We start from the raw sequence: 16,901 nt of genomic DNA, 5'->3' as shown, positions 1-16,901 counted from the left end.
ACACAATAATTTACAATTCCCAGGAAAATAATTTCTAGGCAATTCAATTCCCTGAAATTCGTTTTCAATTCAATTCTATCTTTGTAATCAAACGGACCATAAATGTAGTCAATGCAGTGAATATATATACATATTTCTTGGAGTGCCTCAAAGAGTGTTTTATCCAGGAGGATTATACATTCTGCTTATACAATAACTCATTGATTTTGCAGGAAAAAAATGGTAGATTCAAAAAGAGGAGTGCCAGTCATGTGCTCAGTTTCTGCCTGTGGGTTAATTCTATACTGTTTTGGAAGATCTACCTGTTTGTTTAGTTACGGATTAAAACACGGATCTCGATTGTTTTATCAGCAAAATTTGGGAGACTGGTGAATTGTTATCTATTTCTGCTTAGATATTCTTAATGGAGAGTGTTCACTCGAGCCAGGTTTGATTAAATTCTTAATAGAAAACAGTTTCCTCTTACAATTTTAACCTCTTTTTTTTTTTTTTTTTTTTTTTGGGTACCATACTGATCATAGGTTTGATTAAATTAAGACTTGTCACTTGTGGAAATATCCTTCAGCTTTGTGTACTTATTTCCTTTATGTTTTATTTCGAATATAAAACAATGAGTTTTGAAGGACTCAGACTTCATTCCTGCAGCCATAAGTTGTAAAACATTAGCTCTAACAAACCTGCTTTTTCATGGATTTCACCCCAGTAGCCAAACTCTTTTTTTCTTGAGGATAAGGACCTGCATTTCATGTCATATTTGCATCGAGTAATGTGAAGTGAAAGAAAATATAGTCTAAAAGTTAATTACGAGCCATAATATGGTGTTTTTAGATAAAATAATATAGTTCTTGATATTCTTTTGATTTGTTTGTTCACTCCAATTACGATAATTATTTCCTTATATATTATTCATTTTTTTATATACAGGAAGTTGATTATTTTTTATAGCTAAATTGTTGATCAAAGAAGCAAACTTCAATATAGATTGATTATTTTGTGACATTTTATTCCATTATTTATGTACTAATTTACACTTTTGGTATATTCCTATCAAACTTTTTAGCAGGATAATAATGTTCTTAAAAATTATTTATATAAAGTCTATACTTTGGTATATTGTATTGACTAGTACTCAACATATTTGTCAATCGAAACTATGAAAAAATAATTATTTATGGATTAATGTATAAAATTTTGTTCTTTAATTATTATAGGTTTGATACTGATCATATAAACAATTTTTCCTTTTTAAATGACATTTACGGCATGCAATAAAAGTATACCGTAAAAAATACCAATACATCATCATTATCATCATCATCATCATTATTATTATTATTATTATATTTACTTTATTTTTTATATCTTTAATTAGTGAATATTATTATTTCTTGTTGTAGGGCCAAGTTCCAGCAAATACCAAGGTAAATCGGCCTTAGTTTCACCAAATAGGTCAACACCACCAACTGGTTGAGACAACGCCGAAATACCACCACCAATTCCCACCTCCAGTTGCTACAATATACTCACAAAGAGTTGGACAAGATGAAGAACAATAATATGTCCACAAGAAAACCACAAAGGTCATATGAAAGAGGAGAAGTCGAGAGAAGCAATCACAGAGAGAGATGGGACGTTCTTCATAGTGGAGGCCGAGAGAGAGGCCAAGAATATAAGCCAAGCAAGTGACTAAACAAGGTAAGTTAGGTTAGGTCTATTTAGTGGACCAAACAAAGCTTGACTCAAAATAATGGGCTTCAAATTAATACCATAGCCCTCCAAGGAAATCGGATGAACCGTGAGCAACACTATTAACAATAGGTTGCTTCTAACGGTCTATAGGAATGTGGGTTGGGTTGTCTCGATAATTTTGTCGACATACAAATAAATCATATAGCCAAGGCCGATTGATAATAGAACTGGGGTTACATCATAGCCCGGGGGGTCGTTTGACAACAAATTGCCTAACAACCTCCACCTTGGTGTCAAAGGACCTGCAAAAGAAAATGTTTCCCATTAGTGACACCTCTAATAGAAAACCAATAAAATTGAAAATCATTTACCTGTACCAATGTTTAGAAGTTTCTTGAAACTTCTAAACTTTGCCCGTGGCAGTACCTTCGTTCCCATATCAGAAGGGTTGTAGTGGGTGTGGACCTTTTCAAGTCTTACCACCTCTTGAGATACTATATCTCTAATGAAGTGGAGTCTAACATTGATAAGTGTATTTTATACACTTATTTCATACTTAAAATAATGATATTTAAGGGTTCTTTCGACAAATTATATCCTAAATTCTTGTATTTTACATTTGATAGGTAAATTTTATGAACAAAAAGATATTGAAGGAAAGAAACAAAAACGGGCGAAAAATGGAAAAAATCTAAAGTGCGGGGACTAAATTGGCCAGTAGATGCAAAGTCAAATTTCATACTTTAGAAACTGAAGGACTCGAATTGAATCGAAGAGTACATGGGTTGCAACGAGTTAAGTGTGCAAGGATTGAATTGTATTATATTTAAAGAATCGAGGACTTGTATTTGGAATAAAAGTCAAATCCAATTGGACCTTTGTTGGACCATTCAAATAGGGCAGCCGGCTGTTGAAAAGTTGGGCCAGCAACTAGTGGTAATTATATATCCACAAGAACAAAGGCTGGTCGGGGGCGGAAAAAGGAAAAGAAAAGTGGGTTGCTGTTAGGTTTTATGTATATATATACCCACGCAATCACGCAGAGAAGGGAGGAGAAGCAGTCAGTCGTTATTATATAACTTCACGCACATTGAAAGGCTAGCAAGGTTGCTTCATCATCATATTATACATACACAGAAAGGGGGCAGCCAATTTTCTCATATACACACAGACGAGAGCCGCACAATAAACATCGGTGGAAGGAGCCAAAAACAAGAGCCGAATTGGAGAGAAATTGGGGGCCGCCCAAATATAAGAATTGAAGGGGAGAAACATTAGGCTGCAGGTTTACTTCTTCAATTTTCAGCCGACAATTTCAAGGGAACGTGAGAGAGCAGCCGACTGGAGGAAGGAGAAGACGTTGCCGGCTGCTATTAATTTATATATTCAAACGGAAACTGAGGGCTGCCGATTGCTGCATTAATATTGATATTGATATTTAAACACATATTTTGAGGTTGCTAGTTGAGATATAAATATATATACACGCCCATAGGAAGCCAAAAGCAGATTTGGAGGCAAGAATTAAGCTGCTGAATTTACAATTTGAGGTGCTGCTGGGATTAATATATAGACTTATGCAGGCGATAAACTCGGGAAGGAATTGTAGCCGGCCAATTACAAAATCTGGAGGAAGATAAAGTGGACGGTTGGACAAAATTGAAAGGAAATAGACACGTAAACGACAGACAGACTTTTGAAAATTATTCACGTTTCATCAATCAATCCGGGTGATGTCTTCCATGAATTTATCTTGCTTTTCTTTCGTTAATATGCGTAGCTAGATTTAATTTAGGGCGAGCAACGTAACTTAATTGGAACCCTTTATTTCGTTAAATTAAGATTCTAGTGCTTTAATTTTATATGTGTTGATTTTAATGTTGTGCTTAATGCATTCAATTACTTGATCACTAATTATATGATTTGTGAACATGATTACGTAGAGATACGGATTATTTGTTTAGACCACATGTTAAAATCCGGTAAATCGATATAACGTATAGAGATACCTATATTGATTGCTGCAGTCGTGTATAAATTCTTAGAACCAATGTTGCGTTTAATTAAATTTAATTTGCATAGAGATATGAAATTGAACTAATTAAATAGGCTCAACGAGAATTCGAGAGGGGTAAGTTGAATACCATAAAAGAATTCGACCGAACATTACTTTAGGTTGTATGAATCTTGATTTACGAAATAGAGGTGACCATTAGGTGATATTGTTCCGTCATAACGCCCAGTTATTATTTGAATTCTCAATCATTTTCTGTTGCATCCAATCACTTTTGATACATTTACATTCTTTAGTAGCTAGATTAAAAATCATGTTTAATCATTTTTCTCGTTTATTTTTGTCAAATAAAAGTTAGGAATAATAAATTGAGTATTAAAGTATAGTCCTCGTGGGAACGATAATCCGGACTCAAAAGGTCCACTTTATTATTTGTTACGATCCGTTCACTTGCGGGATAAAATTGACAACAAACATCAATGTGTTTAATGCGCTCGTGAAAAATGGGGTTCTTGCATAAATGTATAGATGACTGACTATCAGAATGCACTACCACATAATCATTCAAAACACATAGTTCATGAAAAAGGCCTCTAAACTATAGAGCTTCTTTAATAGCTTTAGTGGTAGCAATATATTCTGATTTTGTAGTGGATAGTGCAACAATATGCTGTAACTGTGATTTTCAACTAGCACATAAATTAGATAAGATAAACACATAAGATGAAGTTGATTTCCCACCATCCCTACCTCCCGCGTAGTCAGCATCTACAAAACCTCTTAATTTTATACCTTTTTTATTAGCACTAAACTTTAAACATACGTCACTTGTACCCTTCAAGTACTTTAATAACCACTTTAGCGCTTCCCAATGTTCAGGGCCCGGATTAGCCATGTATCTATTGAGAGTACTAACAGCAAAACCTAAATCTGGTCTAGTACAAACCATCAAATACATTATGGAACCAATCACATTAGAGTAAGACACTCTACTCATGTATTCTACTTCACGCTCATTGCAAGGGGATTGTTTATTCGATAAAACAAAATAATTAGCAAGAGGCAACGTGACAGGTTTGCACTCACTCATATTAAATTTCTTCAATACTTTAGATATGTATGGAGACTGATGCAAAAACAAAACATAATTTGACCTATCTCTTTCGATTTCAATACCTAAGATTCTCTTGGCCTTACCTAAATCTTTCATGTCAAATTCACCACTTAGTTTTGCTTTTATGTTATTTATCCACTTAGATGATGATCCAATCAAAAACATGTCGTTCACATAGAGCAACAAAAACAGATAATTATCATCAGTCTCATTATGTTGAAAATACAAGCAGTGATCAAATTTACTTATTTGGAACCCTATAGTGAGTACAAAGGAATCAAACATCTTGTACCACTATCTAGGAGATTGTTTTAACCCATACAAGGATCTTCTCAGAAAACACACATAATCAAGTTTTGACTTATCCTTAAAACCTTTTGGTTGATTCATGAAAATTTGTTCATCAAGCTCACCATGTAAAAAAAGCAGTTTTTACGTCAAGTTGTTTAAGTTTCCACTCAAAGTGTGCAACCAATGCGAGCATGACCTTAATAGTGGTGTACTTAACAACTAGTGAGAAAATCTCATTATAATCAACATCCTCCTTCTGTGTATAGCTTTTAGCTACTAACCTAGCTTTAAACCTTAGGAGTTCCGAGCTGCTAGTACATTCCTTAACCTTAAAGACCCATTTGCAATCAACAATTGATTTGTTCTTAGGCCTAGGTACTAGCTCCCAAGTATGATTCTTTTCTAGAGAACTTATCTCTTCTTTCATTGCCTTAAGCCATTCATTAGATTGATTACTGCCTATTGCCTCTTCAAAGGTATTTGACTCTTTATCAGCTAGTTCTTCATAACTAGCCTAGGTGAAAGCTAATTCAGATTCAAAATCGAACCTTTTAGGTTCTCTCGTTTGTCTCCTCTCTCTATCCCTAACTAAGTTATAGTTAGCTAAAGGATTTTCTTCCTCATAGTGCTCTTCTATCACTACTTCGTTATTATTCTCCACCTCGGGTTCCTGAGCTTGAGTCTCCACCTCATTTGAAGCAGTAGGGGCAGGTGGACTGAGCTTTCCTAACTCTACCTTAAACTGGTCTCTCTCTTCACCTGGTTCAGCTTCACTCTCAGGTTTAGTTTCCACTTTAATACACGGCATCTCATTCTCATTAAACATGACATCCCTACTTATGATGATCTTAACCCCTTTTTGGCTTCTATCCCATAACCTATAACACTTAACACCCTCGGGGTATCCTAGAAAGACTCACTTCTTAGCTCTAGGTTCTAGCTTACCCTTACTTTGATGAGAAAAAGTTGTACAGCCAAAAGTTCTAAGCATCGAGTAATCACTCAGTTTACCCGACCATCTCTCATGTAGAGTGTCACCATTCAATGCAGCAGAAGGAGTCAGATTAATCAAATAACAAGCGGTCATAACAGCCTCACCCTAAAATGACTTAGGAACACCAGAACTAATCATCATGCAACGTACTTTATCAAGTATGGTCATATTCATCTTTTTTACTACCCCATTTTGCTGAAGAGTGTAAGGAACGGTCTTATGTCTAGTTATGCCGCTTTCTTTACACATACTATCAAATTCCTTATTGCACAATTTTAGGCCGTTATCTATCCTTAAAAATTTGATTTTCTTGCCAGTTTGATTTTCCACTTGTCTCTTCTAATTGTTAAAACTATTAAAGATCTCAGATTTATCCTTCAAAAGATAGACCCACACTTTCCTAGTGTAGTCATCGATAATAAATAGGAAATACATATTCCCACCCGATGTGGGATTACTAGCAGGACCTCATAGATCAAAGTGCACATATTCGAGCATGTCTTTAGCTCTATTAAAACTCGTGAAGAAAGAAGTTTTATGATATTTACCAAGCACACAATGATCATAAAATGACAAATCTGATATACAGTCATTATCAAAAGCACCTTTTTCGTTAAGTATCTTAAGTCCCTTGACCCCTACGTGAGCAAATCTATTATGCCATGTGTGTGTGTGATCAATCTTGGCAGAGGAGATAGAGGAGTTCACACCTCTAATCACTTCCCCAGTAGTAATATATATATCGTTTTTCTTAATTCCCTTAATGGAAACTAAAGCACCCTTGATCATTTTTAGCATACCATTTTCATTTTTACTAGTAAAGTCATCATTTTCAAGTCTCTCTACTGAAATCAGATTCCTAGACAACTCAGAAATATTTCTAACGTCCTTTAATGTATACACAAAACCTGTGTCAAATTTAACATTTATCTCACCAATTCCAGCAATAGTATATGCAAAGTTATCACACAGCACAACATGCCCAACATTAGATTCATGCAACTTATAAAATCAATTCTTTTTAGACGTTACATGAAAAGATGCACCAAAGTCAAGTATCCACTCATGCATGTGGGAATTAGTAGTTAGATTTAATTCAGCAGTGTATGCAACGGGACTTGTAATCATATAGACCTCACCACCATTTATATCGGAAGTAGATGCTAACACATTGACCTCATCTTTCTCCTTAACCTTTAGCTTACCCCATCTCTCTCCTTAACCTTTAGCTTACCCTTCTCCTTATGGCAATCCTTTATAAAATGCCCTGTGTTTTCACAACCATAGCATTTTTCCGCTTTAGTTCTAGATTTTGATCTAAACCTACCTTTGCTCTTCTTTTTCCATCCATTATCACTTGACTCGCCACTAGTTTGATATCCATCATGACTATTTTACCTAAATTAAGTTCTACCCTGCATCATATGTACCTCACCGTTCCTCTTATCGTGTTTTTTAGACATAATTTCCATTTCTTTACTTCCAAGAGAATCTATGACAATTTCAGGTGTCAACGTGTCTCTACCATACCTAATGGCGTTCTTAACTTCTTTATAGGAATCAGGAATTGCATTGAGCAAAATTATAACCTTATAAGTTTCGGACACAGTCTCATCACAATTAACTATATCTTGCACCAATTTGTTAAACACGTCTAAATTACCATCAAGATCCTTTGAAGGATCCATTTTGAAACTGAAAAAACTTTTGAGCAAGTAAAGTTTATTCGGTGTATACTTAAGCAAATACAAGTCTTCTAATTTTTTTCAAAATTCTTTAGTGGTTTTCAGTTTACCCACCTTTTTTAAAATGGCGTCAGACAAGTGTAAAATGATTGAGGTATAAGCAAGCTTATCTACTTCTTCTCTTTGTTCTTGTGAAAAATTAGTTGAAAAATTACCTTCAATGGCCTTTGAAACCTTTTGTTGTATTAAAATGCCCTTCAATTTTTGTTGCCAAATAGCAAATTCACCCTTTCCATTAAAAATTCCAAATCAAAGTTGTGAGTTGTCATCTTTACACAACAGTTAAAGAATGCACAAACCACAATCAAACAACACAAAGTAGTCCTAGGGTCACAGACAGCATACACCGTTCTAGATTCCCAAGGTTTCGTAAGACTCGCGGTCTTAGATCAAGGGAATGTTCGAACGGGTAAAGTCACGATATTTCTAACGGAATAAGTAAGCAGCGGAAGTAACAATGCAACAAAAGATACGTCTAGTAGATAACTAGTTTTACAGTAATTAGATCACTAAGAATTACAAAACTAATTTTAACCCAAAGCAAATACTCAATCAAAACAATCAAGAGCACGTAACTCTAATTCTAGCATAAGCAATGGTTGCCAAGCAATGACAACCCCCAACCTATTGTCACCCTGACACAGTGACGCGCTAATGCTAAAATTAATGGGTTAAGCCAATTTACCAGAGCGGATGTGTCTAAGTCCGTATAATCGAGAGAGATGCGAATCTACTGCTTTAGGGCCGTAATTTTGGCCTAAAGTAATTCAGTAGATATATGCAGTTTCAACCATCGATCCATCAGGGACAAAATTGTCCAACTTTTTCTGTGTAACCTGAAATAGAAAATGAACAGTGTCAGTGCGTTCAGGGGATTGAAATGAGCAAACTGCTCCAATGAAGTTTGTCGAAAAATGCCGACACTCGCCGCTGCCGGAGTTCGTCGCCGCCGCCACCACGCACCCCACTGGAAGAAGCGCCTCTACCTGCTGGTTTCGGGTATGGGGTCAGTTTCGTCGGAAAGTTCCTGGTTTGGCAAGAATTCACGATTGCAGGTTCGGCTCCTCTATGAAAATCGCGAAAACGCCGTCGTTTTTTGGTGGATTTCTGGCCAGAGAAGGTGACCCACGCTCTGATACCAGTTGTAAGGCCAAGTTCCAGCAAATACCAAAGTAAACTAGGCTCAGTTTCACCAAATAGGTCGACACCACCAACGGGTTGAGACAACGCCGAAATACCACCACCAATTCCCACCTCCGATTACAACAATATACTCACAAAGAGTTGGACAAGATGAAGAACAATAATATGTCCACAAGAAAACCACAAGGTCATATGAAAGAGGAGAAGCCGAGAGAAGCAGTCATAGAGAGAGATGGGACGTTCTTCATAGTGGAGGCCGAGAGAGAGGCCAAGAATATAAGCTAAGCAAGTGATCAAACAACGTAAGTTAGGTTAGGTTTATTTAGTGGACCAAACAAGGCTCGACTCAAAATAATGGGCTTCAAATTAATACCATAGCCCTCCAAGGAAATTAGATGAACCGTGAACAATACTATTAACAATAGGTTGCTTCTAACGGTCCATAGGAATGTGGATTGGGTTGTCTCGATAATTTTGTCGGCATACAAATTAATCATATGGCCAAGGCCGATTGATAATAGAACCAGGGTTACATCATAGCCGGGGGGTCGTTTGACAACAAATTGCCTAACACTTGCATTTCTTTCTTTCTATCTTTATTTTTTTTCCCAGTTTTTGTTAAGAACAAATCACGTTCTTTTTATAAATGATGACAAATCTATTTTTTTTTTTGTCTGACAAAAAAACTTAAATTCGAAATTAACTTTAAACAAGGTGAGGACCATGTTTCCCATACATGCTTTGAGGTAACGATTCCCACCTCGCCCCCACTTCGTTTACCTAATTAGGCAGTAATCCCCATCCCTTTTGGCGGCATTTCAGGTATCGATTTGAACTAATAATTGTTATCATCTCTAGTTAATACAATGTTCTATCGTTCTTTCCATTTTTCACAGCATGCTTTGTATGCCATACAAAAAGGAGTATTGCATACCATGAAATGTTCATTGACAACGTGCTTTTCATTTTTGTATGCCGTAAAAAGAGGTGAGTATTTACAGCATGACTTTATACGGCATTTACATGTATGCCGTAAAGGACATTTTACGATATGCATTGCATGCCGTAAAAAGCAAGCTCTATTGTAGTGCACAGCAAATCGTTGTATTTATTAGTTTTATCTTTTTAATTTAAAACACATTAATAGCAAAAACATAAAATATAGCATTAAAATTTAAAGCATACTAATTTATAAATTGTGTAAAAGACAAAATTAATGTCAACTACACATTCATAAATATTAATCATTATTAAATCCACAACCATTTCTCTTTATAAATTATTTGTAAATTTTCTTAACTTTGTTATATCTATATTTTTACATTTCAGTTCCCTTTTTATTGCACAATCGGGAAATCTTTATTCGACCCTCATTTCTTAAATCTTTTTTTTTAAAACTTAATTTCATAATTATAATTTATGATTTTTATAATATTTATCAATTTTTTAAGTGGAAACTGGGTCAAATAACCACTTTTGACCAGAATAAAAAATTTAAAATAAAATTAATAAACTACCTAAATTACCCTTATTCAACATTACACAATTTTCACTCCTATTCCAAAATCGATTCAAACCATTTTAACCCTAAATTCATTCATTTCTTCTCTCTCGAACGCCACAACCCCTTCTTCCCAATTCGAATGCCCCCACGCCAAATCAGTATAGCCATCCCGATCTCTTCTTGTTTTCTTCCTTCACCCATCACAGAGTTCATATACTACAGCGAATTGTTATCACCATTGTCACAAATCGCCACTTCATAAGAGTTATTCACCAATTTCAGTTCGAGGAACCAATATCTTACTGGGCTACCCTCGGTATGAAATTTTTAGCGATATTTAGAGTTATTGACTGATCCATAATTGTATAGGAAAGCCTTGGTATATAGTTTTTTAGAATATAATGTGTGCTTACACAAAATCTTGGTGTACTGCATTTATCATCAATATGCTGATTTAGTAAAATGACATTTTGAATTCAAGTAAAATGGAATGCTTTAAAATTTTATATGTTTTGGAATTCAAAATGGTTCAATTACCTAAAGTTGCATCCAATTACTCCTAGCTCATCTGTTTTCCCTAACCTCTCTTGCCAATCCTAATTAGTATCATTAAATAAATGGAGAAATGGGAAAAATGGTTTCTTTGTATTGTTAGTGACGACTATTAATATGTTGACAAAGATTCTTATTTTACAATATGGGCATTGACTTTTTACGGGATGATCTCTTTAGATCTCAATAAAAAATCAATTGGAAATTCATATTTGAATGACCCCTATAGAATAAGTTTGAGACATGTAAGTTCATAAAATTCTAATCACGCTTATACAGGGGCGGACGCAGAGAAATTGAGTTAGGGAGACATAATCAAATTTTGTACAGATCGAATACTTTTTTTTTTTTTAAATGATTCATAGTTGACCCCAAAAAAATGTAGATTTACATTTCAAAAATATTTCTTCATTAATATTTTGCTAATCATTTTCATCTATTTGATTTTGAACAATAATTTTATTAATATTTTGCTCGTCACAAAAAAATGCATATTTATTTTAAAAATTTGTATATTTGATATAAACAATCAATTCAAGTAATCGAAAGAAAAACAAATAACCAAGATTCAATACTAATAATCAATCAAATAAACACAATTCGTTAGATATAAGTTAAATTTTATATAATCAGTTTAGACACCTGCTATATAGTATATACACAAATAGGATACGAGAAAATGCAAATTTAGGTTCTAATTAGTTGAAAATTTGATTGAAAAATAAAAATTTTAGTAGATGCAATAATTGTAGAAAAATTATAAACAAATAAAAAAAAAAGAAGAGTTAAGATTTTGGTAAAAGGTTTGAGGGAGAGAATACGATGGAGCAATAAAAAGGAGAGAAAATTCAAATTTAGTGTGATTTTGTCTTTGTTTGGTGGGGATTAAAGTCCGATTTTTAGTAAATTTTGATAAAATTTTAGAAGTTAAGGAATACATGAAATATGTTATTAAAATTAATTATTAACTTTGATTTAGATCAAATTTCAATTTCAATTGATACCAAACACGACGTTATCCAAAAAAAAAAAGAAGGGAAAATCTCGAAAGTTGGGGGGGTCAAATGACCCCCGTTGGGTCCGCCCATGTGCTTATAACTAGAAAGAATTTTAATGAAATTTTCTTGTATTAAACCGATCAAAACCAAGGTTAAACAATAAAGTGCGAAATCGTCTTGAAAAAGGAAATACTATCTTACACCTAAGTGTACCTTTTCATACTTGACATAGAATCATCATTTATGTCAATTAATTTAGCATTTTCCCGATTCTTCTCCACCTTACTTTTGTCCTTTGAATCAAATTTCTTCTCCATCTGCGAAAGGCTCTTCGGTTTTGCTAGAACACCATCCTAGTGTAATAAAGATGGAATTGATTGATCAAATGGCACCCTATCGTTTATGAACTCTCCTAGATGTTTTGTATGTTCTTTATGATTCTTGACAAGCAAATACAATAGTTTTTTTTTTTTTTCAATTTTGGATTAATTTGTGAAAATTAGCTATTTAATTTTACTCTTTCTCGAGTACTACATGTAGGTTTACATGCCTTGTTAAATGATTGGATCTATTTGTTCTAAGCATTTAAGTTGATGTTACAATGCTTGTCATAGTTATCCTAGATTTTATGATTAATAGCTATCTTTATTTATGGGCCAATTTATGATATGATGATTAATGATTTTAGTCCGATTAAACTGTGTTGTCTTGAGGCGTTTAATTAGTGTTAATTTGATGTGATTTTGTTTTCACTGATAAAGTTATGCTGATTCAACTTATTTATCTCAAATGTGTCCTTGTAATAAATAGGGCAAATTTTTTACTTAATGTTTTCTTAAAATGGAAAAAGAATTGATTGAGCAATTGCTATTGAGGCTATTGAGTTGAAATGAACCAATTCGCGGAACCAAAAGAAGCATAGATGGTATGCTTGAACCTGATTTCCTAGGTTTTCTCATTATGAAATGGTTATTTAAATTATTCTTTTTATACAATGATTCTTATGCTTTTCAAATATTTTTATTTTTAAACAAGAATTTTATTTACTAACTAAACTCTTGTGGTGTATTGGATAGTATTGAGTTTAATTGATTTCATTCACAAGGAATAAAAAATTCATGTCTTATCATGCGTGATGATCTACGTATTTGGGATTAGTTAGTGCTTCAAAAGGCTCATACACAATACCTGGAGACGGGTGTGCAAAAAAGTTGTACAATGTGCCTCTTAACATACAATTTAAGTATTAATTTGAGATTGAAGTGATATCAATTATTCAAGTATAGGGCAATAGGCATTACTTATATTAGAAGTCCATGGGTTGCACTCAACTTTTTAAAAACTCGATCAGCTTTTGAACGTAGACATTAAAAGTCCATCACTATGCCGCTGTCGATGTGTTCTCTACTAAAGAGAAGCTTTGTCACATGAATTTTGCCATTACTTAAACTGGTGCTAAGCAAGATGTCCATTCAAGCTCGCTTTTTAAAAGGGGTTTGAAAGTGGAAGCTGATCTTCGAGCAACCAAGCCTCTGAAAAATGAGGCCATGCAACTTAAAACTAAAATTCAGATGCTGAGCACCATTGGGCTCGTATATATTGCGGAATATATTCAATCAAGTTTATAGAACTTTTGTCGGTTGAATTAGACATGGAACTTATATATGAAGATATGATTGAACGTTGAAAGAAAAGCTAGTTGCTGAAAATCTTACTATGCATTTCTATCTATAATAGTGGATGGAAGATATATAATTGAGATGCTGATTTTGTCTAGATGATAGTTTTTTATGATTTACTTGGAAAAACAGATGTATGTATGCAAATTTTGTGTAATTGGTAGTAGTGTTTATGATTTTAATTGTTTATGGATGTTGATTATTATTTATTGTATGGATGCTTTCGTCAAATATTGAAGCATCTTATTATTGTTTGTTGTATGGACGCTTTCTTCAAATATTAGTATTTTAGTTGAAACAAGATTGTGCAATTTATCATGACGGCCTGTATAGGCTTGAAAAAATAGATTTTGCATTAACTAATTTTGGAGAAACGATTAAAATACGTTTTTGAAGATCACGTGCCATTTTGGGTCATAGGATCTCGATTTCACTTCGAACTAATCTGTAATATTTTGAATCTTATGCAGATTTGGGCCTATGAAGCTATACCATAATTGCTTTATTGGTATATTTTCATATGTGTGTGGTCGGAGGATATAGGACTTAGATGTTAATTTTGTCTAGATGGTAGAATTTTTTATGATTTAGCTGGAAAAGTAAACATGTGCATGTATGCTGAATTTCTATAGTTAATATTGATTTTTATAATTGATAAGAAAAAAGATGTATGGATGCTGATTAGTTTTGCTATATTTTTCATTGCATGAATGTTTTATTCGAATATTGAAGCGGTTAGGGTTGAAACGGAATTGCAATTTTTCATGACAGCTTGTGTATTTATGCTATGAAAAAATAAATTATTATTAACTAACTACGCAAATTCATCCAATTAAAAAAAAAAGGTGTAATTATATGTTCAAAACAACAATGTGCCAACTTTAGGTCACAGGATCTAAACTTCATTACAAAACAAATATTTAAACGTCATAAATAACTTGTCTGGGTTGAATGAGCAAAAATGGTGCAAACTGAACATTGAATTAGAAAAATGGCAATCATACGACTAAAATGTTCACGTGTCATTTTAGGTGACGGTCGATTTCAGTTTGAAACGTTCTATGCTTTGTATACCCTAAATGGCAGTCTTACTTGTAAAATGATCACGTCATTCTAAGTAGTAGGGTCTGGATTTCACTTATACATATTGAATGATTACATGTTTGATATTTTTATACCCTGTACCCTAAATGGAAACCCTACAAGTAAAACGAAAATATGCCATTTTTGAGTCAAAGAGTTGATTTCACTTCAAAACTAGTAAAACAATGTTTGGAATATCATCCAAAACTATAAATGTTGACAAATTAAATGGCAATCATACATTTAAACCATATACCATAAGCCCAAAACACTAAACAACAACCAAATTTTTAAAATGAGCAGATGCCGTTTTAGGTTACGAGATATCAATTTCACTTCAAAACTAATAAAACAATGTTTGAAACATCATACATGACCTGTAGATATTGAACGACTACACGTACTATGTTTTGCATACCACTTTCTACTTATGTTTTTCTTTATTGTCAGTGTGGTGTAATGTACTTTTCAACTGGATTATAGAGTGACTCATTATAGTTTGAATCAATATATCGATGAAATGTAGTTAAAACTTTCATTCTTAAACTTTCAAGTGGTTACAGACGTAAATAAATCAAAATGAACATGAAATGAATGGAAGCGTCACTCATACGTTTAAAATGACTATATGCTTTCCTGGGTCATGAGGTATTGATTTCATTCCAAAACTAGTAAAATGGTATTTGAAACATCGTACATAATTTGTACACATTGAACAACTACACGTGTTATGTATTGCATACCACACTTTCTAAGGTTTCTCTTTATTGTCAAGTGTAGTATAACGTAGTTTTCAATTGGATTTTAGAGTGACTTGCTGTAGTTTGAATCAATGCATTGATGAAAAAATTTTCATCCTTAAACTTTCAAGTGGTTATGGGCGTAAATAATCAAAATGAACACGAAATAAGTAGAAATGTCACTCATTCGTTTAAAATGACCAGATGCCCTTTTGGGTCCTGAGGTATCGATTTCACTCCGAAATTAGTAAAACATGTTTGAAATATCATACATGACTTGTACACATTGAATGACTATACGTGCTATGTTTTGTATACCACACTTTCTACTTAGTTTTTTTTTTTTAATTGTCAAGTGTAGAATAATGTAGTTTTCAAACGGATTATAAAGTGATTCGCTATAATTTGAATCAATACATCGACAAAATGTAGTTAAAATTTTCATCCTTAAACTTTCAAGTGGTTACGAGTATGAATAAATCGAAATGAGTAGAAACGTTACTCATACGTTTAAAATAACCAGATACATTTTTAGGACAGGAGGTATCTATTTCACTCTGAAACTAGTAAAACGGTGTTTGAAATATCATACATGACTTGTACACATTAAGCAACTACATCTGATATGTTTTGCGTTCCACACTGTTATTTCGTTTTTTCTTTATTGTCAAATGTAGTATAGTCCAACCGGATTATAGAGTGACTCGCTATAGTTTGAATCAATATGTCGATGGTAATGTTGACATGTAGTTGAAACTTTTATTATTAAATTATCAAGTGGTTATGAGCGTGAATAAACCAAAAGAAAGACCTTTACAAGTTAAACAAGCTAATTTATCAAGTATCTTAATTTATAATAAAATATAACGAAATTGGAGTTCCTTATCTACGTTCGCAGTAAAGTCCAGTGTAATTTTCTCACGAACCAATATTGTTGGTAACTATCGCATGAACTTTATATCGGATCCAAATGTAATGAAAACTTTCATTCGCTTATTGTCATATGCATACGAGTGAAAATAAAGTGAAATAGATATGAAAATTAGTTGAAACGACACCAAATCATTTAAAACGATAACGTTTTGGATCGTGGGTTCTCAATATTCAAATATAGTAAACATTTACATTCGTTCATTTTATCTGAATACGAGTGAACATAAAAGTTAAACGAATAAAAAACAGTTGAAACGACAGCTAACCTTTTCATTGACATCATGTCGTTTGGGTCACGGGCCTTGATTTCACTCCAAATTGAGTCGACAAGACTTGAAACATTTTAGATGACTTGTACAAGTTAAACAAGCCTACTTGTTAAATATCTTATTTCATAATTAGAATATAATGAAATTTACTTA

This window comes from Olea europaea, chromosome 2 (assembly GCF_002742605.1).
Source record: "Olea europaea var. sylvestris chromosome 2, O_europaea_v1, whole genome shotgun sequence".
Lineage (NCBI taxonomy): Eukaryota > Viridiplantae > Streptophyta > Magnoliopsida > Lamiales > Oleaceae > Olea > Olea europaea.
Note: the sequence above shows the minus strand (reverse complement) of the source record.